At 37.4% G+C, this 25,908-nt stretch overlaps 1 long non-coding RNA gene across 1 annotated transcript in view; it reads right to left on the bottom strand.

The window, feature by feature from the left end:
- LOC129233904 (uncharacterized) overlaps nucleotides 1-24,959 on the bottom strand; it is a 42,597-nt gene extending 17,638 nt beyond the window's left edge. Inside the window, exon 1 of the long non-coding RNA XR_008581497.1 lies at nucleotides 24,854-24,959. This is a non-coding gene — a long non-coding RNA (uncharacterized LOC129233904). The remainder of the gene's footprint in view (nucleotides 1-24,853) is intronic.
- Nucleotides 24,960-25,908: the final 949 nt, after the last annotated feature.

Genomic DNA, 25,908 nt, shown 5'->3' with positions numbered 1-25,908 from the left:
ACCCTTTCATGCTTCAGGACGGGGCCATTTTCCTGATTTTCCCTTCCCTGTATCCATGCCTGATTACCGGTTCCGTCACAAATTTTGCAACCAAATGAAGCATGTGTGCAAAGAGTAAATATTAATGGACAATGAACAAACACATTGGTCCCAAACATTCTATTTTTCTTAAACTATGCTATATGCTGTCGGGAAATCGACACTTAATTTGATAATTGAACATTTAAAATTTAGCAGATTTATTCGACTTATTATAAGTGATCTTGTGAGAAATTCTTGAGGAATTTTTCTTTATTATAAGAACTACATGATGCAGCCTGCGGCCGTCCTTTGCTTCGGCCGCCCTTGTGCGGTGCACACTTTGCACACCTGCTAGGATCGGCCCTGCTTATCGATGTTTTTGTTCAAACATCGATGTTTTTAACATCAATGTTTTACTTTCGATGTTTTTGGACCATCGATGTTTTGGTTTCGATGTTTTTTCGATGTTGATGTTTTTGCATTTTAATTGAAAAATATCATGAAATTTGCTCTAATTTTCTCGCTAGGTATTTTAGTTTACTTCTGTAGTTGCCAAAAAAAATCATTTTTTTTGCACCCATTTTATAAGATCAATTTTTCTGTGTAGAGGATGATTTTTGGGAAGATCACTACAAGATAGTAGAAGAATAACTAGAGAGTGAGGAAGAGGGCAAAGCTATTGGAAGAACCTGACACTGGTAGTCTGGTGCCAGAGCTAAAGGAAAATCCTATACATTACTACGGTGAAAATTATTACTTTAAAGCAACTTTTAAAAGCTCTGAATTTTTAAAGTATTTGATAGTGATGGCAACTTCTATTCCATCGGAAAGAGATGTTTCTCTGACTGATGGGATAGTCTGCGAAAAGAGAAATGCGCTTCTGGGGGACAAAGTAAACAAACTTCTTTTTCTCCAAACTGCCAACACCAATATTCGGGGTTACTTATCGACTTCCCCCAACAAGCCGTCCCTCCATTACTTGCAATTTGTGTTTAATTATTGATTAACAGTACAACACCTCTACTGTCCCCCTCTGGCAAGTTGAGCTCCGCTGCCCGATCGATTCAACGATTCCATTACTCGAAATAGGGGTGAGAAAAAACGGCTTAAGAATTTGCGGATTTAGTTGGCAGATTATTGCCCATTTGGCGAACAATATTACTATACCTAACTATTAGCAAGCTTGCCGATTTCTTACTGATTGCTCTCCCTTGAAAGAAAAAGACTTTTTCTAGGCTATAGCTCAACTTGTTAGAGCTGAACAGTATTTCTTGCTCTTAAAAATATTTGTTAGAATTAATTTGGTATTTTTAAAATAATTGACACAACTTTTTCTCATTATTCAACTGACGGTAAGTGCTATGATACATTTTTTCTGAGATTCTTTTTTGATGTAAGTTTACTTTTAGTTTCATTCAGTTAGAAAATATTTCCTTATTACTATAAGTAGTTTGTATTAATCGGTGCTTGTCTTATATTATCGATTTTCATCCTACTATAATACCAAGATGTTGCGAAATTATTCTTATTAAATTATATTCATGATTTGAGGTTCAGTATTTTCAATATATTCGTTGGGTACGTATTCTTTTGTATTGCTTAAATTAGTATACTATATTCAAAAATGTATGTTATACATTGATAAAAAGATCGATAATTTAAAACATCGATGTTTTTTGGTCGATGTATCAATACCATCGATGTTTTAATTTCTAACATCGATGTTTTGAAACATCGATGTTTTGCCATCGATGTCGCACATCTACAAACAATGCTTTTAAGATCTTAGGTTTTACAGACATGTGATCCGGAAAGAATGCAAAAATATTTTTTGCGGCGTTTAGAAGATTTTTGTCTGGTATTATGCCGTAAATGAATTTTATTGTTCAGCTAAATTATGATGCTAATTTGTTAGCATTCAATAAGCTGAAAAAAAGGACGCTTTTAAAATGTATGCTTAAGAGGCAAATTCGAGAATAAGACTTTCATAATCAAAATTGTATATAAACATTTTTTAAGATGCCAAATTTTTGAACAGAATGCACTATAGGCACCCCATTATTGTCGCTTAAACAGTTTGCTTTTACTTCAAAAACATAGCAAGTAGAAGTGGGCTTCAATGCCATTCCAACGATCTAAAGGGAACCTGCAGAGTGGTCCAAAAGTGGACACCCACCCCCTCTTTTTTTTCGTTTCTTCAATATAATGATAGTTATGCTTGAATGTTTGTCATATTCGGTTATCATGAAGTCTTAAGAGTCATAAACATCGACCGAACTCCATTTACGACGTATCGTATCACAGCTGGATTCTGCGCCATGTTCTCGTAGTTGTTTTGTTAAGTTTTATTAGCCAGCCAAGGGAGAGGTTTTGGGGTAACCCCCCCCCCCTCAGAAAATTTGGTTTTAACACTTTGAGGGGGTGGTGGTTATGCTGCGAAACCACTAACTTATGAATTTGTTTATTTCTTTTTTCCGAATTTTTTGAGCCAAAATCACTTGAGTGCTTTTCTTTCAAATTTAATGAACAACATTAGATGACAGTGCAATAAAAGTACATTTTTCCGTTGACGCAATTTGTTGTTCAAATTTTCAAATTCTCGATTTCTCGTTGAACACAAAAATAGGAATTTTTCACAGGATTTAAAAATTTTAATTAACGCTAAAACACTCAAATCTTTTTTCCCTCATTTTCCTTATGGTACTCAATCAAATTGTTCTAAAAGATTCAAATTCATTTTTAAATTCGTAAACACGTTTTCCTCCTGCTCAGGGGCGGTGTAAGCAAATGAGGACACCACCCCTTGCGAAAGAAATTCGTTATTATTATTTATTTTTTTTACTGAAAATCTATACCTAGATGATCAAGTAAATGCGCTCATAGTGTTTTTCATTATATTTCAAAAAAAAAAAAGTAAAAGTGATTGACTTTTCAAACGAAACAAGGAAGACAAGTGAGCTAAAATCTTATTATTAAAAGCTGAATCATTTAATCCACTAATCGGAATATTTATTCTATCTTTTTTCAGACACAAGGCTTCCGCTGCACTAGAACGGAATAAATTCACAATCCAAAATTGCAATTAAGCTCCTTCTTATGCCACTGAAGTCTTGAACATAAACTAGTACTGTATTTACAAAAACAGTTTTGATATTCTCATTAGTAAAGAAGTAAACGCGAGCATTTTTTGGCATTTGCGAGTCAAATTCTGTACTGTTGATGGTCTGTTGACTTACTTCTTGCGATTGAAACTGAGGCGTAACAGTTGAACCACCACATTCTGCGTTATTTTTTCTGTTGCAAGCAAACATACCCGCGTTGCCTGGGCCCAGTGGCGTACCAAGACAGATGGGGGCCTGGGGCGCTACTCGAAATGGGGGCCTGCCTGGTATTAAAACTGAAGCTTCTCAAACTATGTGTACGTACCATATATGACAGTAATTATTTTAAGTGGTACATTTTTACATATTTCAGTAATGTTGGTTTGATTTCGGACACTATTGTAAATACCACAGTAAAACACATGGTTTTAAGTAAAATTAAGTAAATACTATATTTTTAATAAAATTGTGCTTTGTCAGAAAATATCAAAAACAGAAAAAAGTCCTAAAATTATATTGTATCTTAAAAATTTATTGCATCTGAACATCCAAGTACAGTGAACAGAAACGTTTAAGCATTCCAGATTTAATTAATTTTAGGATAATAATTGGCTTTTACAGAAAAAAAAAACCATTTACTATTCCTTTGAGTAAGACACACCAGGGAACTATTTACCTGATAACATCACCTAATCTCAGAGAAAAATATTTTTAAAACATGCTTACCTAAATAAGGATGAAATTCACGCGTTCACAGTCTAAATAAAACTTTTCTGCTAGGTCTCACTCACAAAAAAAAAAAAAAAAACGCTCTTTATGTGTTTCAGACAAAAATACTCCGGTGTGACCCTATACTTGCCTGGCGCGTTTGATTGAAGTGGAGAAAACGCTCCGCGCGGCTTCGCTGGTAGAATTGAAAATATTTAATGTTCGACAGAAATTAAGACAAAAAAATTTTGCGTACACGTGGGTTTAACTAACTAATCCGATTTCTAAAGCGAAGAGCGTAATTTCCGCCGATTATCGGACAAAGCGCTAGGAACTATTTCTTTTGCTTGGCCGCAGCTCATTTCTCCATAGTCAAGTAAGCTTGCAATCCAGTATAGAATGGATGGGAGGAGGTATTACGCAGTCAAGGTCAAAAGTCCCGAAGGATTGACCAATTAAACAGTTTTACGCTGGCGAAAGGGGCATAGCAAAAAGGAAGTCCCCTTTGCTTGAGTCAGAAGGGTCCGATTTGCTCTTAGAAGTTATATATATAGCTTCGGGCAGGAGACGAAACTTAAAACCACAGAAGTGCAGCTGGTAAAAAGAAAAATTTATCTCACTGATTTTTCCAACGCCACAAAGGATAGACAACTTCTCATTTAGGAATGGATTTTCTTGGTTATATGTTTGAATTTGGTTTCAAAAATAGTGTATGAATTAAGACTAGATCACCGTAGTCTTAATATACAAAACAAAACATAAAACAGATATTTTAGCTGTATTCTGTAATGATCAAAAATTATAAACGTGCATCTGTTATGCATTAGTTTTTTTTTTTACATAAATTGTTTGAAAAAAAAAATGCATAAAACTTTGCTGAAAGCACTTAACGAAATAAAAGCAAACGATTTTTATAGGTTTGGTTAATTTAAAAATTTGGGGGCCCCATTAAATTCGTGGCCCAAGCGCTCATGTGCCTTTGTATACTAGGACGGGTCACTGAAAAAAGTCATATTTAACAAAATTTATGATCTATACTCGCATATACAGGTAACTGATTAATATTTCTAATCATGATGTACATGACAGATCTACTGGAAAAAATAAGATACATTTTCGGGGCCTATGTCAAAGCGGGGCCTGTGGGACATAATTTGCCCTCTCTTTGTTTAGGCAAGAGTCACCGAGAAAATATTCATTCTTACATAAAAAATCAACTTTTTATTTATCTAAACCATGACATAAGGCACGTCTGGCGAAAAAGAAAACGAATTAAAATTTTGGGGCCTATGTCAAAGCGGGGCCTGGGTATCATAAACCCTCCATTGATCCCGAAGAGGAGTCACTGTGAACAAATATTTGGTCTTTAAAAAAATTATGATTTATTAAGCCAACTTGTTTAAGCGTTCAAACCAAGATATGCGACAATGTTGGTGAAAACCAAAAATTGAAATTTGGGGGCCTATGTCAAAGCGGGGCCTGGGGCGGACCGCCCACTCCGCCCCCCCTTCGGTACGCCACTGCCTGGGCCAGTAATAATTGTGAGAAACAATCGCAACTTTCATTCGTTTTCTGTTTTAACTGAAAGAACTCAAAACACCCCGCTTTGATGTGATTCACCCATAAAAGTAAAATAGCAATAAGCATAAAGACCGAAATAGTAAAATTCAGTTAGAAACAAAAGCACGACATTTATGTGAAAAGTTTGAAGAATTTCCAAAACATGAAATTTCACTTGTTTATAACGATTAACAGTTTTATTTATTTATTTATTTATTTATTTTTTTAACATAATCTAAAGCTTTTTCTATATGGATATCGAAACACAAACGGTTTTAAAAAATGTTGCCGCCCGTAATCCCACTATACTTGCTTTAGTTGTTTTGGGAAATTTCAATTATTGTGGGTTCTTGGTGCGATTTAAAATGTTACCAAATTTGCGTTTTGGAATACCTTAGATAATGCTATCCCTCCCTACTTTGTAAAACTGTCTGATACCAATTTTCGTCAAAGAGATACTGAGTCAAGAGTACTGAGATATTTTTGGTGATCATAAAATGATGCTAAAACATTTCTTCCGAAGTCAGTTGCAAAACGTGGCCAGTGTTTGAAATTGTGAAAAAACTAATGGAAATTTTTGTGCTGTTTATAGATTTGTCTGATTTAGTTAGCGGATTATTTTACATTTTAACAAAAGTTTTAAAGATTATTTTAATTGCGATATTTTGGTTACATGGTGAAATGAAAGCCAAGAAGCATTATTACGTAGTCTGTGGCTGCAAAAAAGCGCCAGTTGAAAAGATTGCCTTCCGTTATAATTGAATCGTTATGATTAATTACACTAGTTTACAAAACACAACTTTTTTTCGGTTACATGGGAAAAAATACCTGATCTTAGTGTAAAATGATGCGCTGAATTCAAATATGCAAACAGCTTTTTTCCATCACCTACAGAATTTTTGGAACACTAGACCGAAATTTAAAAGAAATGCACATATTCCCATGCATCAGTAATACTAAAACTAGTATGTTGTGGCCATCACGAAACTTTCTTCTATATTTTTCTTTTTTTTTTTTCTGATCCCTCCCCATGCTTGACGAGGAAGCAATATTCCCAACAAAAATGAAATTACACATGCAAAAACTTGACGACCATCCCAATGTCTGAATTATTGCAAAAGCAAAGCAAAGAGCGAAAATTGAAAGTTATTTTAAAAGCCTTGCTTGAATTAATTACAAATATTTTATTTGTTAACAAATATAAGATGGCAACAGTTAAAAATTTTAAATCATTGAGATAATATTTCCGATCATTTCCATACAATTAAAATCACGAGAAATACGCAGACGACAATCTATTACGATTTATCTTTCTTATTGTTGCATTAATAAAACTATTTTTATTCGCTAAAAAATAATGATAATAAAATAAAATCAGCACCTCTTGGCGCGATTGGCGCCAAAATTGAACCATAGCCTGTTTACATATGGATTCACATATATTCCAAATTTCAACCAGAACGTAGCATTACTTCTTGAGATAGGGCACTCACAATGGAAAAAAAGAACGGGCGATTGCGCTACCCCCTTTTTAGCTGTTGACACCAAAATAAAATCAGCTCTTATACCCACTAAGGGCTACTTGCCGATAAATTTTTCTTTCATTCCGTTCATTATTTCTTGAGATACAGCAGTCACAATTGAAGACAAAAAAACGTTCTATAGCTCAACCCCCGTTTGAGTTATTGACACCAAAATTGAATCAGCTTCTGTTCCTGTTAATGGCAACATATGGACCAAATTTTGTTTGATTCCGCCAGTTACTTCCTGAGGAATAGCAATCACGCGTAACTCAAAAAACGTCCCATTGCTCCACCCCCCTTGGAGGAATTCGCGCCAAAAACCAATGGGCACAAGTTAACATAGGGGCACATATGTGTACCAAGTTTCGTTCGATTTCATGCGGTAGTTTTTGCTGTAGAGCGGCCACAAAAAACTGGTCACACACAGACGTGACACACACACACACACACACACACACACACATACACACACACACACACACATACACACACACAGACAGACAGACATTTTCCAAAAATAGTCGAAATGGACTCAGCACACCTCAAAACGTTCGAATCCGTCAAAATTCGAAATTCGAAAATTTGCACGAATCCAATACTTTCTTCTATATATTAGATATAGAAGAAAGTAATAATGATAAAAAACATAGCTATCATTCTTTTCCATTCGTATTTAACATCAGGAACATCCTCTTTTAAGCGTCTAGCATTAGACAGCTAGAATTTGTTCACTTGGACAATGGGAGCCTCTCCAAAGATGCATTTTTTTAGCTTTACTTTAATAATACGTAGAAATTCTGGTTTTAAGTATTCCAATTCAGCACCAGCGTTACTAAGTATCAACGAAGTTCTTGAAAATGCCCAATTTAATATAAAAGGCTGGTAGAATAACAGATCCTATCTTATTATTATTATTTTTTTAATTCTTCATGCCATTGCTATCCCATTCGCACAGGAGAAAACAGCACGATATTACTAAAAGTTAGCAGTTAAGAATATTTGTTTAATTTAGTTTAAGGCTAGAAAAACATTTTCCTTGATATGTGTTTTACTAATTTTTTTCTAAAAAAGACTTGCGAATCTCCATATGTTTCCTTCATTTCAACTTAATATGCTAGTAATCTCAGAAGGCAACGTGTTTCAATCATGCAATAGTAGAGCTTTTAAACTAGTTCGAAATAGTTAATACCAAGTCTTATCTGTCTGATATTAAAATACAAACATATTGTAACGGATTCGGTGAGACTTCCAACTTTCTTGAAAGGATGACACAGTTCTTGATAAAAACACAGGAAGTTTATTTACACTATGTACAGGAAAAATCGTCAACAAATGCTAAATTATTCATCAGCAATTAAGCAATTATCACACAACACCGTAAACTCAACGTTTACACACGTATTTACTTCCAAATACAAAAACAACACAGCGAAATGCCTCGCAATAAACAGAGCTAATCCACTCACAGCACAAATTCTCAATCGAAACTAAACTGTTTATCACGTGGGACGCCTTTATAAACATCGAAAGAAATCTCTCAAATATTCCACAACATTCTTTCTGCTTCCCGAAATGCGTAGACCGTTATCAAATTTTATCAATGAAAAGAAAAGGAAATAGGGGGTCGTATACTTTAGCGGAATGAAAAGGGGTTGTACATTCATTACGGGAAACTATTTACAGGTTACGTTACTACAATAATTTCTATTTACAGGATTTGTAACATTGCCCCCTTCCTAAGGACTGCACGTCCCGGGCAGTACAATCCCCAGAAAGGGTGCCAATCTTCTATCACAAGTTCACAAATACACACATTAAATAATAACCAATAATGCATAGGAAACACAATAATAACAAGAAATATTACTAAACATTAAAAGCAAAAATTATCTACAACTTTTATGTTATCAACCATGGTTGTTTACGTAATACTCATGAACTATGGCCATAGTATGGGGCTAACCGATCATAATGTACAACCCTAGGTTTTGCATTAGGTAATTTTTGGATCCTCACTACGACGTCATTCAGTCGGTTAAGGACTTTGTAGGGTCCATCCCAATGCGACTGCAATTTGGGTGACAGACCTTTCCGTCGGACGGGATTCCATAACCAAACCTTGTCGCCTTCGTTGAATTCATGTCCAGTAGACCTTGTGTCGTATCGGGTCTTCATCTTCTCCGCCGCGATGTTGATTCGCTCTCGTGCGAAGTTATGAAAATCTTCCAACCGGGCCTGGAGATCTTGGATGTACTCCTCAGGCGATGCAGGCGCATCCGGAGGACGACCGAAGATGAGATCACAAGGTAGCCGAAGCTCTCGTCCGAAGAGCATCTGAGATGGGGCATATCCGGTAGTCTCGTGGACAGCACTGCGGTAGGCCAGCAGGAACAAAGGTAGCTTCTTGTCCCAATCCTGTTGATTTCTGGAGACCATAAGTGAGAGATTATTCAGGATTGTGCAGTTAAATCTCTCCACCATGCCGTCCGATTGTGGGTGTAGCGGTGTTGTCCTATTTTTCTCAATTCCGAAAATTTGACATAGGCCCTTAAACACAGCAGAGATGAAATTCCTCCCTTGATCGGAATGAATCTGCAAAGGTGTTCCATATCTAGAGATCCAATGTTGGACTAGAGTCTCTGCTACGGTGGCAGCTTCTTGATCTGGAATGAGATACGCTTCGGGCCATTTGGTGAAGTAGTCGATGGAAACAAGAATGTATTTGTTCCCATCAGCAGTTCTTGGTAGAGGACCCAGGATGTCGATCCCAATTCGTTCGAAAGGAGCTCCAACGTTGTACAGATGTAGCTTCCCTCTGCTTCTCTTCTTCGATCCTTTACGAGCAGCACAGGCGTCACAAGAATGGCACCACTTCTCCACGTCATCCTTCGCCTTGCTCCAGAAGAAGCGCTCCCGAACTTTATTGAGGGTTTTCAAGACACCAAAATGTCCTCCAGTCGCACTACTATGTATTTCTTTCAGAACATCTGAAATTCTTGATCTAGGAAGTAGTTACTGCCACCTAGATGTTTTGCCGTCATCAGATTCCCATTTTCGGTACAGTACGCCGTTCCGTAAATGGAGTGAGTTCCATAAAGCCCAGTATCTTTTTGTTGCAGGACTGAAGATGGAAACGTCCTGCCAGCTAAGTCGCCGACTGTCGCTTTCCATGAACTCCAAAATTGGTTTTATGTCGGGGTCTTCAAGTTGATCTTTTCGAACTTGGTCGTCACTCCATGGATCAGGTTCTGATGATATTGGAGTCACTGTCACCTGATAGGCGGTAGGGCTAGTCGTTCCATACTGTTTCTCGATTCGGGAACAATAGTGGCAGTTCTCAGGACAGGGTCTTCTTGATAAAGCGTCAGCATTACCGTGAGATAACCCTTTTCGATGCTTGATCTCCATGTCATATTCCTGGAGCCGCTGTATCCACCTGGCTATCTGGCCTTCTAGATTCTTGAAGTTCAAAAGCCAAGTTAACGAGGCATGATCTGTTCGAAGCAGAAATTTCCGGCCATAGAGGTAATGATGGAAGTGTTCTACAGCTTTCACTATGGCCAGTAACTCCTTTCTGGTGACGCAGTAATTTCGCTCCGACTTTGATAAGCATTTGCTCCAGTAAGCGATGACATGTTCATTTCCGTCAATTTCTTGGGATAAAACAGCTCCGATGCCCCACGTTGGGCGCCAATTGTAACGGATTCGGTGAGACTTCCAACTTTCTTGAAAAGATGACACAGTTCTTGATAAAAACACAGGAAATTTATTTACACTATGTACAGGAAATATCGTCAACAACTGCTAAATTATTCATCAGCAATTAAGCAATTATCACACAACACCGTAAACTCAACGTTTACACACGTATTTACTTCCAAATACGAAAACAACACAGCGAAATGCCTCGCAATAAACAGAGCTAATCCACTCACAGCACAAATTCTCAATCGAAACTACACTGTTTATCACGTGGGACGCCTTTATAAACATCGAAAGAAATCTCTCAAATATTCCACAACATTCTTTCTGCTTCCCGAAATGCGTAGACCGTTATCAAATTGTATCAATGAAAAGAAAAGGAAATAGGGGGTCGTATACTTTAGCGGAATGAAAAGGGGTTGTATATTCATTACGAGAAACTATTTACAGGTTACGTTACTACAATAATTTCTATTTACAGGATTTGTAACAATATCCATTACAGAGTCAATACTATTACAGTATGCTGAAACATTTTCCTTAGAGTAAATTCTACGAATTCTTTATGTTTGCATTCAAATATAAAATTAGTGAAAATGATTCGATTCAGATAGCGTATATCACGAAAATGGGATGCCATTAAGACTGACTACCATGTTACCACTACAGTACCAGCAATCCTGACTATCTCTACATTTCTTGTCTTTATAACAAGATTTTAATTGTTAGCTACGAGTTTTTATCATTACGTAATGTAGGAAAACACGGGAAAAATAAATTACTTAAAACCTCTATGATTACATAAAAACTGTGATTGATGGGCAAATTCTGTTTGAATATTTATTTTTAACAAAACCTTTGTTTACTCTTTGTTGTCTCTTACTTTTTATCATTGCGTGGTATAGGAAAACATAGGAAAAATAAATAACTTAAAACCTATGATTACACAAAAAATGTGGGTGATGGGGTAGAATTACGGTAACCGGGTCGCGTTGGCGTATTTTTTCAAAAGCAACAAATTTGGCACCTACGACCCAATGTAAACAAAAGAAATCATCAAATAAGAGTAGACCCAAAGACAAGGGGCGGAGCTTCGGATTGCTCAAACTATCACCTAGGTAATAGAGTAAGAGCCCATGGGTGCCAGACATACGTCATAGTATAAAGGCCCAAAATTTTACTGCGTAAGCGCACTGGAGCAGGTATGAAGGGTTCGCTATTAGTTAAGCTGACTCGCGCTGGCTTTGGCGGGCAAGAGGTAGCAAAAGCGCGAAAAAATGGTGAACAAAAACATCATAGTATAACGCGTGATTTTTTAATATTTTATTAGGGGTACTATTACGAGTTACACCTTACAAAGCCAGACACTTAGCACGCTGGCTTTGCGCAGCCAGACACTTCAAAGCAGGGAAAAAATGGTGCACAAAAACATCATAGTATAAAGCGCGATTTTTTTATATATTGTAAGGGTTGCTACTAGGAGTTACGCCTTACAATGCCAGACACTTCGCACGCTGGCCTTGCGCAGCCAGACACTTCAAAGTTGGGAAAAATCGTGTCCAAAAACATCATAGTATAAAGCGTGATTTTTTTATATTTTGTAAGGGGTGCTACTAGGAGTTATGCCTTACAATGCCAGACACTTCGCACGCTGGCCTTGCGCAGCCAGACACTTCAAAGTTGGGAAAAATCATGTCCAAAAACATCATAGTATAAAGCGTGATTTTTTTATATATTGTAAGGGGTGCTACTAGGAGTTACGCCTTACAATGCCAGACACTTCGCACGCTGGCCTTACGCAGCCAGACACTTCAAAGTTGGGAAAAATCGTGTCCAAAAACATCATAGTATATAGCGCGATTTTTTTTATATATTGTAAGGGGTGCTACTAGGAGTTATGCCTTACAATGCCAGACACTTCGCACGCTGGCCTTGCGCAGCCAGACACTTCAAATTTGGGGAAAATCGTGTCCAAAAACATCATAGTATAAAGCGTGATTTTTTTATATATTGTAAGGGGTGCTACTAGGAGTTACGCCTTACAATGCCAGACACTTCGCACGCTGGCCTTACGCAGCCAGACACTTCAAAGTAAATTGTGTACAAAAACATCATAGTATAAAGCGTGATCTTTTTATATTTTGTAAGGGGTACTACTGGGAGTTACGCCTTACAATGCCAGACACTTCGCGCTGGCCTTGCGCAGCCAGACACTTCAAAGTTGGGAAAAATGGTGTCCAAAAACATCATAGTATAAAGCGTGATTTTTTTATAGTTTGTAAATGGTGCTATTAGGAGCTTAATTCAGTTAATTAAATAGCGCAAAAAAAACCCCTCCTTGTTTCCCGTAGTGTGCAAGAAGTAGCGTTTGCCAAAAAAAAAAAAAAAAAAAAAACCCTCAATATTTTAATTAAATTAATTACGCAAATATGTAACGTAAAATGATACAGCGAAACGTCCGGCGGGGGAGGGATGATTCAAAAAAAAAAAAAGCATTCCTAAGTTAAAAAAAAATAAATAAAAAAGCAAGTGCTACCGTTAGCAAAAGCAAAAAAAAAAGAAAAGAAAAAGAAACGTTGCAGCGAATTAGATTCAATTACTCAATATCGAATCGAAATCTAGGCAGGACGTCACAGCAATTGGAAGGAACCTTTTCGCACTATTATGACGTCACAGCTAGGTTGTAAAAGGAAGAAAGTTTATTCCCCGTGGGCCATTGCTGGAAGATACGATGTGTTTTAAAAAATTGTAAAAAATGAGCAATTGCATATTTTTGGGAAAAAATTCTTAAGAAGGTGAAATGTTTTTACTACTACATATTAAATTTTCTGAAAGAAATCTCGCATCTTTTGTGGGATGGGTTTAGAAAGATTTAAATGCAAAAACAAAGCGAAAAATATTTCATAAAAATACATAAAGTTGCTCACTTTTTTCCCAACTTTGAAGTGTCTGGCTGCGTAAGGCCAGCGTGCGAAGTGTCTGGCATTGTGAGGCGTAACTCCTAGTAGCACCCCTTACAATATATAAAAAAATCGCGCTATATACTATGATGTTTTTGGACACGATTTTTCCCAACTTTGAAGTGTCTGGCTGCGCAAGGCCGGCGTGCGAAGTGTCTGGCATTGTAAGGCGTAACTCCCAGTAGCACCCCTTACAAAATATAAAAAAATCACGCTTTATATTATGATGTTTTTAGACACCATTTATTTTAAGTGTCTGGCTGCGCAAGGCCAGCGTGCGAAGTGTCTGGCATTGTAAGGCGTAACTCCCAGTAGCACTCCTTACAAAATATAAAAAAATCACGCTTTATATTATGATGTTTTTAGACACCATTTATTTTAAGTGTCTGGCTGCGCAAGGCCACTTCTCCATAAATAAAAATTTATGGAGAAGTGGCCCTTAGAGAGTATAACAGCTGACTCTATTTTGGTGTCAACAGCTGAAAAGGGGTTGGCGCAATTGAATGTTCTTTTTTTCTCATTGTGAGTGCGATATCTCAAGAAGTAATGCTACGTTCTCGATGAAATTTGGAATAAATGTGAATCCATATTGTAACGGATTCGGTGCGACTTCCACTTTCTTGAAATGAAGACACAGTTCTTGATAAAAGCACAGGAAATTTATTTACACTATGTACAGGAAAGATCGTCAACGACTGCTAAATTATTCATCAGCAATTAAGCAATTATCACACAACACCGTAAACTCAACGTTTACACACGTATTTACTTCCAAATACGAAAACAACACAGCGAAATGCCTCGCAATAAAAAGAGCAAATACGCTCTCAGTTCGAAATCTCAATCGAAACTCCCTTTTTATCCATCGCTAACGGCTTATATACACACCGAAAAGAAATCTCTCAAATATTCCACACGCTTCTGGAAGATAGTAGACCGTTATCAAATTTTATCAATGAACAAAAAGGAAATAGGGGGGTCGTATACTTTAGCCATATGAAAAGGGGTTGTATATTCATTACGGGAAACTATTTACAGGTTACGTTACTACAATAATTACTATTTACAGGATTTGTTACATTGCCCCCTTCCTAAGGACTGCACGTCCCGGGCAGTACAATCCCCAGAAAGGGTGCCAAACTTCTATCACAAGTTTACAAATATACACATTAATTAATAACTAACAGATACAGAAAACACAATAATAACAAGAAATATTACTAAACATTAAAAGCAAAAATTATCTACAACTTTTATGTTATCAACCATGGTTGTTTACGTAATACTCATGAACTATGGCGATAGTATGGGGCTAACCGATCATAATGTACAACCCTAGGTTTTGCATTAGGTGATTTTTGGATCCTCACTACGACATCATTCAGTCGGTTAAGGACTTTGTAGGGTCCATCCCAATGCGACTGCAATTTGGGTGACAGACCTTTCCGTCGGATGGGATTCCATAACCAAACCTTGTCGCCTTCGTTGAATTCATGTCCAGTAGACCTTGTGTCGTATCGGGTCTTCATCTTCTCCGCCGCGATGTTGATTCGCTCTCGTGCGAAGTTATGAACGTCCTCCAATCGGTCCTGGAGATCCTGGATGTACTCCTCAGGCGATGCAGGCGCATCCGGAGGACGACTGAAGACGAGATCACAAGGTAGCCGAAGCTCTCGTCCGAAGAGCATCTGAGATGGGGCATATCCGGTAGTCTCGTGGACAGCACTGCGGTAGGCCAGCAGGAACAAAGGTAGCTTCTTGTCCCAATCCTGTTGATTTCTGGATACCATAAGCGAGAGATTATTCAGGATTGTGCGGTTAAATCTCTCCACCATGCCGTCCGATTGTGGGTGTAGTGGTGTTGTCCTAGTTTTCTCAATTCCGAGAATTTGACATAGGCCCTTAAACACAGCAGAGATGAAATTCCTCCCTTGATCGGAATGAATCTGCAAAGGTGTTCCATATCTCGAGATCCAGTGTTGGACTAGAGTCTCTGCTACGGTGGTAGCCTCTTGATCTGGAATGGGATATGCTTCCGGCCATTTGGTGAAGTAGTCGATGGAAACAAGAATGTATTTGTTCCCATCAGCAGTTCTTGGTAGATGACCCAGGATGTCGATCCCAATTCGTTCGAAAGGAGCTCCAACGTTGTACAGATGTAGCTTCCCTCTGCTTCTCTTCTTCGGTCCTTTACGAGCAGCACAGGCGTCACAAGAATGGCACCGCTTCTCCACGTCATCCTTCGCCTTGCTCCAGAAGAAGCGCTCCCGAACTTTATTGAGGGTTTTCAAGACACCAAAATGTCCTCCAGTCGCACTACTATGTATTTCTTTCAGAACATCTGAAATCCTTGATCGGGGAAGTAGTAACTGCCACCTAGATGTCTTGCCGTCGTCAGATTCCCATTTTCGGTGTAGCACGCCGTTCCGCAAATGGAGCGAGTTCCATAAAGCCCAGTATCTTTTTGTTGCAGAACTGAAGATGGAAACGTCCTGCCAGCTAGGTCGCCGACTGTCGCTTTCCATGAACTCCAAAATTGGTTTTATGTCGGGGTCTTCAATTTGATCTTTTCGAACTTGGTCGTCACTCCATGGATCAGGTTCTGATGATATTGGAGTCACTGTCACCTGATAGGCGGTAGGGCTAGTCGTTCCATACTGTTTCTCGATTCGGGAACAATAGTGGCAGTTCTCAGGACAGGGTCTTCTTGATAAAGCGTCAGCATTACCGTGAGATAACCCTTTTCGGTGCTTGATCTCCATGTCATATTCCTGGAGCCGCTGTATCCATCTGGCTATCTGGCCTTCCGGATTTTTGAAGTTCAAAAGTCAAGTTAATGAGGCATGATCTGCGAAGCAGAAATTTTCGGCCGTAGAGGTAATGATGGAAGTGTTCTACAGCTTGCACTATGGCCAGTAACTCCTTTCTGGTGACGCAGTAATTTCGCTCCGACTTTGATAAGCATTTGCTCCAGTAAGCGATGACATGTTCATTTCCGTCAATTTCTTGGGATAAAACAGCTCCGATGCCCTCGTGGCTCGCATCAGTGTCTAGGATGAAGGATTTTTTCAGGCTGAGGATAGGCGAGGATAGGCGTTGATGTTAAAGCCTCCTTCAGTCGTAGAAATGCATCTTCGCATTCTTTGGACCATTCAAACTTTTGCTTGCTCTCCGTCAGCTTATGCAAAGGTCGTGCAATGTTGGAAAAACCCTTCACAAACTTCCTGTAGTACGTGCAGAGCCCCAGGAAACTTCGCAGCTGATGGATGTTTTCGGGACGACTCCAACTCTTGACCGCGGATACCTTTTCCGGATCGGTTTGTACACCCTCAGAAGAGATGATGTGACCAAGGTAGTTCACTTCCCGGCGGAACAAATTACATTTGGACGGGCTTAACTTCAGATTGGCTTCCTTAAGCTTTTGCAGCACCTTCCTAAGATTTGCCAGATGTTCTTCGAAACTGCGTCCCACGATGATGATATCGTCTAAATAGACCAGACAGGATTCGTAGGAAAGTCCTCTTAACACTGTCTCCATAAGACGCTCGAACGTAGCTGGTGCATTGCAGAGGCCGAAGGGCATCACTTTAAACTGCCACAAGCCTTGTCCAGTTGTAAACGCTGTCTTCTCTCGGTCGTCAGGGTGTATTTCAACCTGCCAGTAGCCGCTCTTCAAGTCCAGGGTCGAAAACCACTTGTGTCCGGAAAGAGTGTCCAAGGTGTCGTCTATCCGCGGAAGAGGGTAGCTGTCTTTCTTGGTGATTTCATTCAGCCGTCGGTAATCGACACAAAATCTGGTGGAGCCATCTTTCTTTCGGAACAAGACGATGGGAGAGGCCCAAGGACTGGATGACGGTTCGATTACATCATTCTCCTTCATCTCTTTCAGGAGGGTCTCAACCTCTTCCTTCTTGGCGGTAGTCGTCTTGGATGCTGTTTAATAGGGGGGTGTTCTCCAGTGTAGATCCTATGCTGCGTTAAATTCGTACGGCCAACATCCTCCGATGTAGATGAAAACAGATGCTTGAAGTCATCCACCAATTGTTCCGCAGCAGTTCTTTGATCTTTCGATAAGGGTGCAATCCCAATTAACTTCGATGTCAAGGACTCAGAAGACACAGTCTCGTGGGAATTGATTCTTCTAATGATGCAGTTTACTGGAGTACAAGTTGCCAGCACTTCACCTTTCCGGATATTCCTTGGCCTTTCACTCACGTTGACGACTCGCACAGGAATTACATCTTTAGAAAGGTCCACCAGCGTAGATGCTACCAGCACTCCTTTTGGGCTATTGCTTAAGTTGGGGTATTCAATGAGTCCAAATCGAAAACTATTGCTTTCTTCAATGGAGCCAGGTATTAATGATTCTGACCTTGAGGGAGTCGATAAATCTGTTTGGGTTATTATTTGATGAGCGGATTTTACAGTCTCTCGGCGTCCGCCGCTAGCTCTTGCAGGGTCTCCCCGGTTTTCTGGAAACGGGACTTCAACTGGAGTCGGCTGAAATCTTTCTGGCACTTCTCACCGAAGCGAAGCTCCAACGCAGATGTGAGGGCGGCGAAATCCAGGCGCTGGCTGTCCGGAAGGGTCTGAAGAATGTCCGCTGCGTCACCTCTCAGGGATGCTGCAAGATGGCAGGCCTTGGTAGCAGAGTCCCATCCGTTCGCTTCCGCCACTATCATGAATTGGGTCTTGTATACCTGCCACGAACTTTTCCCATCAAATGTGGCCAGTTTAATGGACGGTCGAGCAACAGATGTGGGAGCGCCAAACTGTACAGAACTGCTTTCCGCGGTCGCCAATCTCCGTTCCATGTCTTTAATTATTTCTTCCTTAAATGAAGTAAATTTCTTGTCTTCTTCTTCCAACTTATTTTCCACATTGGCGATACGCTCTTCCACAGTATCAAATTTTTCTTCCAGAGCATTAACTTTATCTCCCCTGGCGGTTAGTTGATTCTCCATCATGGTTTTCATCGACGTTAGGTCACTTTTTATTTCATTTTGACTTGTAGTAATTTTAGCAGTTAAATCACTATTTAACTGTTCTTGGTTAGTCGCCAATTCATTTTTTAATTGTTCTTGGTTAGTCGCCATATCATTTTTTAATTGTTCTTGGTTAGTCGCCATATCATTTTTTTCAGAGTTGATTGCGTCAAGAAGTTGTTTTAATTGTTCATCCATTGCGCGAGTAATCACCATAAAAATAAAGTCCAAATTCAAAAAGTCTTTATGAAAAAAATGTCCAAAGTCACACTTACTCCAAGAAAGTCCAGAAGAAGCCCCACGTTGGGCGCCAAATTGTAACGGATTCGGTGCGACTTCCACTTTCTTGAAATGAAGACACAGTTCTTGATAAAAGCACAGGAAATTTATTTACACTATGTACAGGAAAGATCGTCAACGACTGCTAAATTATTCATCAGCAATTAAGCAATTATCACACAACACCGTAAACTCAACGTTTACACACGTATTTACTTCCAAATACGAAAACAACACAGCGAAATGCCTCGCTATAAACAGAGCAAATACACACTCTCAGTTCGAAATCCTCAATCGAAACTCCCCTGTTTATCCATCGCTAACGGCTTATATAGACACCGAAAAGAAATTTCTCAAATATTCCACACGCTTCTGTAAAGTAGTAGACCGTTATCAAATTTTATCAATGAACAAAAAGGAAATAGGGGGTGGTATACTTTAGCCATATGAAAAGGGGTTGTATATTCATTACGGGAAACTATTTACAGGATTTGTAACAATATATATATATATATATATATATATATATATATATATATATATATATATATATATATATATATATATATATATATATATATATATATATATAAATATATAATCGTATTTTAACAATTATCTGTTGTGTTACATAAATAATTTTAAAAAAGCAGGCTTTACATACTAACATGGGTAGGCCTACAAAAAATGCTGCTCGGATGAGGAAAAGATGTTTAGAAGAATCTATTAATGAGAAAGAAAAAAGGTTGGAAGCAAACAGAAAGAGAATTACATTAACACGTTCACAGGAGAGTTTAGGTCAGCGCGAGGAAAGACTGTCGAGAATGAGAAGCTACAATAACGATAGTTTATTGCAAGAAGGTGATAAGCAGCGCGCTCGTCGTTTAGATATAAGAGAGCGACTTTCAAATGAGAGTGAAGAGCAACACGCTCATCGTTTAGATCTGATAAGAGAGCGACTTTCAAATGAGAGTGAAGAGCAACGCGCTCATCGTTTAGATCTGATAAGAGAGCGAGTTTCAAATGAAATTGAGGACGTCGTGTCTATACAATCCGTTCCATAGATGAGTCTCGTGAAATTGCTACCTATGGAAAGAAACCTCCAGATAATGTTGTCCCGAAAGATGTGAACAATTGTGGTGGACTTTTATCAGAGGTAAAACTTGCTGCCGAATCTCGTGTGATGTTGAAACGTAACATATCAGTATCTGACGGCCTCGTCAATGGTGCAATGGGTATTTTAAAAAAAAATAAAATGGCCATCAATACGTAGGGATCAACTAGAGGAAGGAGAATTACCGGACTGCATATTAGTTAAGTTTGACGATGAAAGCATAGGAAGCAGACTAAAAGATAGCGATGGTTGTGTCGCCATACCTCCAGTGGTTGCAACTTTTCAAGGAACGAAAGGTCATGGTGACATTGAGCACAGGATGTTGCCAATAATTCTATGCTGGGCCGTCACGGTACACAAATTGCAAGGTACGACCCTTAATAAAGCTGTAATAGACCTCGGAAAGAAAGTGTTTGCTATAGGACAGGCATATGTGGCACTGAGTAGAGTAAAAACACTTGAGGGTATTGCTTTATCTAATCTAGAGCCAAATAAGTTACTACACAAACCTCACGATGAAAGAGCTTTAGCAGAAATGCAGAGACTGAGAGCTCTAAATCAAGAGACTGACAAATCTAAAGCTCAGTCATCGTGAGTAATAAAAAATCTGTGAGCGAACAATAAATCACTCCTAATATCTCACCTTCATATAAGGAATTTTTCTAAATTTACATGGGACCAAATTCTAGGTATACTCTTTCCAATAAAAAAACAACTATCGAGATCAGACTATTCTGTAAAAGTTATGCGTCGTCTTACACGAAAAAAAGTAAAAAACCTTTGAGTGAACAATAACTCACCCCTGTTTTACATCCTTTAGGATAGGAAATTTTTTTCCAAATTTATATGGGAACAACTTCTGGGAAAATTCTTTCCAATGAAAAAAGAACTATCAAAATCGGACGAACCTGTGAAAAGTAATGCCTGGTCATACATGAAAAAAAAGAACTTATATATACGGGTCGATTTGAGAACCTCCTCGGTTTTTTCATCGGTTAAAAAACTAATCCTAATTACAAATACCAGAGATTGAGAGGTCTACACTGCCGTGGGCAGGTCAAAGACAGTAACTGCATTTTTTTTTTTTTTTTTTTTTTTTTTTTTTTTTTTTTTTTGCATTTTGTCATTTATTGTACGTTAGCTTTGTTGTACAAACTAACTTATTTGGTTTCCGCTGAAAAAAAATATATAACTCCAACATTTTCTTATTGTTAATACTACTGAATCCAACACACATTTCTTCAAATATCTCGAAACCTCATTTCTACAGATACTGCCGCTTACCTGCCCACGGCAGTACACACGAGAGACATACAGGTCTGAAGCTCATTCATTGTGAGCTTTTTGTTTTTTGTAATACCCAACTCAGAATCAAAAAATCTTGGAGTGAACAACTAATCACCCCCTCTCCCCCCCTTAGGGTAGGAATTTTTCCCTCAAACTTATAGGGAAATTACTTCAGGCTATACCCTTTCTAATAAAAAAAGAATATCCAAAATCGGACTATTCTGTAAAAAGTTATGTGTGGTCATACATTAAAAATATATATATATACGTGTCGACTTGAGATCCTCCTCCGTTTTTTCGTCGGTTAAAAATAGTATGTCACCATCACTAAACTTCGCCCTATTTTTTCATACAAATCCTGAATATAAAAAATGTTTGACGACTGGCACTGAAAACTAACCCTAATCACAAGTACCAGAGATTGAGAGGTCTACACTGCCGTGTGCAGGTAAAGGGCTATAACTGCAATTTTATCTTTTTTTTTTTTTGCATTTTGTCATCATTGTTTGTACGTTAGCTTTGTTGTACAAACTAACTTATTTGGTTTCCGCTAAAAGAAATATAATTCCAACATTTCCCAGTTGATAGTACTGAATCCAGCGCACAATTCTTCAAATATCTCGAAAACTCATTTCTGCAGATACTGTCGTTTACCTGCTCAAGACAGTACACACGAGAGACATACAAGTCTGCATCTCATTCATCGTGAGTTTTTTTTTTTTTTTTTGTTATACCCAATTCAGCATCAAAAAATCTTAGAGTGAACTACTAATCGCCCCCCTTTCCCCACCCTTATGGTAGGATTTTTTCCCTCAAATTTATATAGGAACAACTTCAGGCTATACCCTTTCCAATAAAAAAAAGAATATTCTAAATCTGACGATTCTGTAAAAAGTTATGTGTGGTCATATATAAAAAAATTTGTGGGTGAACAACAAGTCTCCCCCTTTTCACACCCTTAGGGTAAGAATTTTTTCTTCAAATTTAAATGAGACCAACTTCAGGGTATAACCTTTCCAATAAAAAAAGAATTATCAAAATCGGACTATTTTGTAAAAAGTTATGTGTGGTCATATATTAAAAATCTGTGAGTGAACAACAAATCAACCCCCTTTTCCCACCCTTAGGGTAGGATTTTTTTTTTCAAAATTTTTATGGGACCACCTTCGGGGTATACCCTTTCCAATAAAAAAAGAATTATCAAAATCAGACTGTTCTGTAAAAAGTTATGCGTGGTCATACATTTAAAAAAATAAAAAAAAAAATATACGTGTCGAATTGAGAACCTCCTCCGTTTTTTCGTCGGTTAAAAATGAGAAAATCCGCAATTTTTTCTTCGAAACTCAAAAAAGGGGGCCCTAGGGGCACGTGTTAGTATTCGTGGATTGACTTAAAATTTTGCATGGATCATTTATTTGTATAATGGAACAAATTGAGGGGCGTCGTGTAAAATATCTACAACTTCAAAAATAAGGACCACCCTAATATATATATATATATATATATATATATATATATATATATATTCTTCGTTTTATCCTCTTATATATAACAGTCGATGATCGAGTAACCCGCGTGATTCAACAATGAAACTCGCGCCACGTCATGGTAATTTGATAATATGTTTTGGTAATGTTTAACATGCTGGGAAAGGCTTCATTTTGACGAGGCTGAACTTTATTCTGTAGCTTAGCTATTTTACTGGTAAGACTCATTTCAGGGGAATGAAGAAACGAAAAAGTGGTCAACAATGAACGCGATCTACTGGAGTTTAGGGTTAATCCACTGGAGTTAGGGTTAATATTTCAATTATCAAAATATCATCAAACAGGCAATTGCTTCTTTCAAATGTAGAAGCAATTTTCATCAGTCATATCTTGACGGACGATTTTCTAGTCTTTCAAATAAAGAAAATGCATTACAGGCTGAACAGTGTATAAAGTTAAAGCTGAACAAGAATGAAGAGAACGCTATGATTGCAAGCTATAAGATACGAATCTGTTACTCAATCAAAAATGATTGGTGATTTTAAAAACTAAATAACCTGAAAATACTAAAGGTTTGTGACAGTACAAAGAGAAATAACAGAATTTTTTAAACATGCTAAGCACTTTTCATAGTGAAAGGATAGTATAAGTATTCCTTTAGTTTTCAAAAATCCCAGGAAAATGACACCACAAACGAAGAAAAGTGCGGCTCAAGGTATGAACAGAATTTCTTATCATTATCTAGCTTTCAATCATAACTTTGAGTGTTGAAACATGCATATTTCTCTTATTGGGAAATTTTGGTTTGAAATGACTAGAACCGCACTTTTCTTCGCGTGTGGTGTCATTTTCTTGGAATTTTTGAAAACTACAAGAATACTTAAATTGTCTTTTCTGACCCAGAAATGTTATTTTGTCCTTTTGAGTGTATATGTTATGAAAAGTGCTTATTATTTTTTAAAAAATTCTGTTATTTTATTATTTTTTTAGTGTTAATGTATTTCAGAAATAGAATAATATTACCATCACGAAATTTCACCTCATTGTTTCACGTAAATCTTCCGTACTAAAAGGAAAAAACCTATTATAAGTGTTTAAAACTTTAAGCATTTGGCACTAAAAATTAATCCTTCTTCCTCTCTAGAATTTGTTTGTTTGCTTATTCAATTAAAACAATTTAAATATTAAAGGTTTCCCAAACTAATTTATGTTTCAAAACATACAAGTTACTCGTGATAAAGATCCTAATATATCTCTATTAGCTCCGTCATCAATTATTCGCATTGATGAGAGCAATGATAGGGAATATATGTCATGCTTGCTCCAGAGAAGCCATCATTCAAAACCTTCATTATGATTACTATTGACATTACTGTTGCAAGGCAACAAAATTCGTAACAATGGGTTTAATATTTAAACATTTCATGGGGAAATTGCATGAAATTTTGCTATTTTTCATCCTAACAAAGATAATAATTTTATTTTTGAATTTTAATTTTTAAGCTTTGAGTTGTACCTTAAGATTCAGCAAATCATTTAGTGGAATCCTGAAGTCTTTAAGTGGTACAGTTGCTGAGATATAAGCAAAAGCAGGCATCTGATTTTTCCGTCACGATCAGGCCAAGTATAATAAAAGTGCTTAAAAAGCGTCCGTTGCCCGTTAAGAAGTAAGACAGAGTAGTAAAGACACAGAAAGAGCGTGCATAAATGTGTCCCGATGAAAATGCGTAAACGTACCCCGTCGGCAAGTTTGAATTTATTTTTAACGTGCAACAAAATTTAATAACTTTTCTGTCCAAACAAATACAATCCTCAAAAAGGAATAATATTCTGTTAATTTTTATATAGTTACTTGTTCTTAACTGTGTATTATTTATTCACAATAAGCTTCACAACGTTCAACCCAAAATTTACTTAACTTGGTAGAAAACAGATTTTCCTATCCGCATGCTAAACCGAAGCTCGATTGATGCTCAAAAACTAGTGAGAATATTTGATAGGGAGCAGCATCAATCGATATGACTGTCGGCTCTCCAGTTATTACTCTGAAAAAAAGGCTCTGCGTAAACGTGCTCCGGTCTACCCTACTACAAAAATACTTACACATGAGTTAATAAATTACTTACGCATTTATAGATGTCTGTTGTACTGTATATCATTATGCACAGCAGTCAATACCTTGTACTCGCTAGGAAGAAACATGCTGGATAAATATTCTTATCTTTTTTAAATTGAATTCATATCTTTCTCCACATAACGGGCTTCACCTCTTTCTGAGATAGAAGTAAAAGTCCTTCTTTTGTGAAAAAGATTAAAAAAAAAAAAAAAACCTGTACTCTCTTATCAGTCGATATTCCTTTCCTCTGAATAGACTGAACTAGATGTCTCTCGTTTCCGTGGTTTTCAACAACTTATCTTTTTCCATTGTGGCTCTTATAAAGGAAGTTTTGATTTTTATATTGATCTTCCACGCGCCGTTCTCCTCAGTCTCACTAACACTTTTCTTGATTCGAAATGTTTAGAGGAAAAGGTATAAAAATGAGCACCATCGTTTGTTCTTGATTGAAAATTACTTTTAATTGAAAAAAATTCTATATTTCTGTCGTTCATTAACAGATATAACAAGTATCCTAAATACAAGAAGGCAAAACAATGTTTGATATCAGTGATTTCATTTCAAAAACGCCAATTTACAAAAAGCTTAAAACGAAAAAAAAAAAAAAAAAACTCAGAAAAAAATTGGGTGTAAATATGTGCCGTATTTATAAAAGTCACTAAAAATAATTTAAACACGGGATGAAACTATGCAAAACGGATCAGAATTTATTAATAACAGAAGAAAAAAATATTTACAGAAATCGCAAATATAACTGGTTCTTTCAATCCCCAAACAAATTTCACCTACACCTCTCCCCGAGTGTCTTTAGAGAACTTTCCAGCACGAAAGATGCAAGTTGCAGTACTAGAGAAAAAAAAAATTGTTATGTAAAATAAATTATTTTCAAATAAAAAAGAACCGACTTCAAAAAACAAAGAGGAACTAAAAAGTAAAAAATAACTGGTCATACTTACATGCGATTACCTACCAAACGTATAATTCAAATTTATTTTACAATTCCTGTACAAAAATCAACAAAACTCAACACCCAATTATAAAATAAACACTTATTTTAATTACTAT

The sequence above is a fragment of the Uloborus diversus genome, unplaced genomic scaffold (genome assembly GCF_026930045.1).
Source record: "Uloborus diversus isolate 005 unplaced genomic scaffold, Udiv.v.3.1 scaffold_789, whole genome shotgun sequence".
Taxonomy (NCBI): domain Eukaryota; kingdom Metazoa; phylum Arthropoda; class Arachnida; order Araneae; family Uloboridae; genus Uloborus; species Uloborus diversus.
This window is presented reverse-complemented; position numbering and strand designations above follow the sequence as displayed.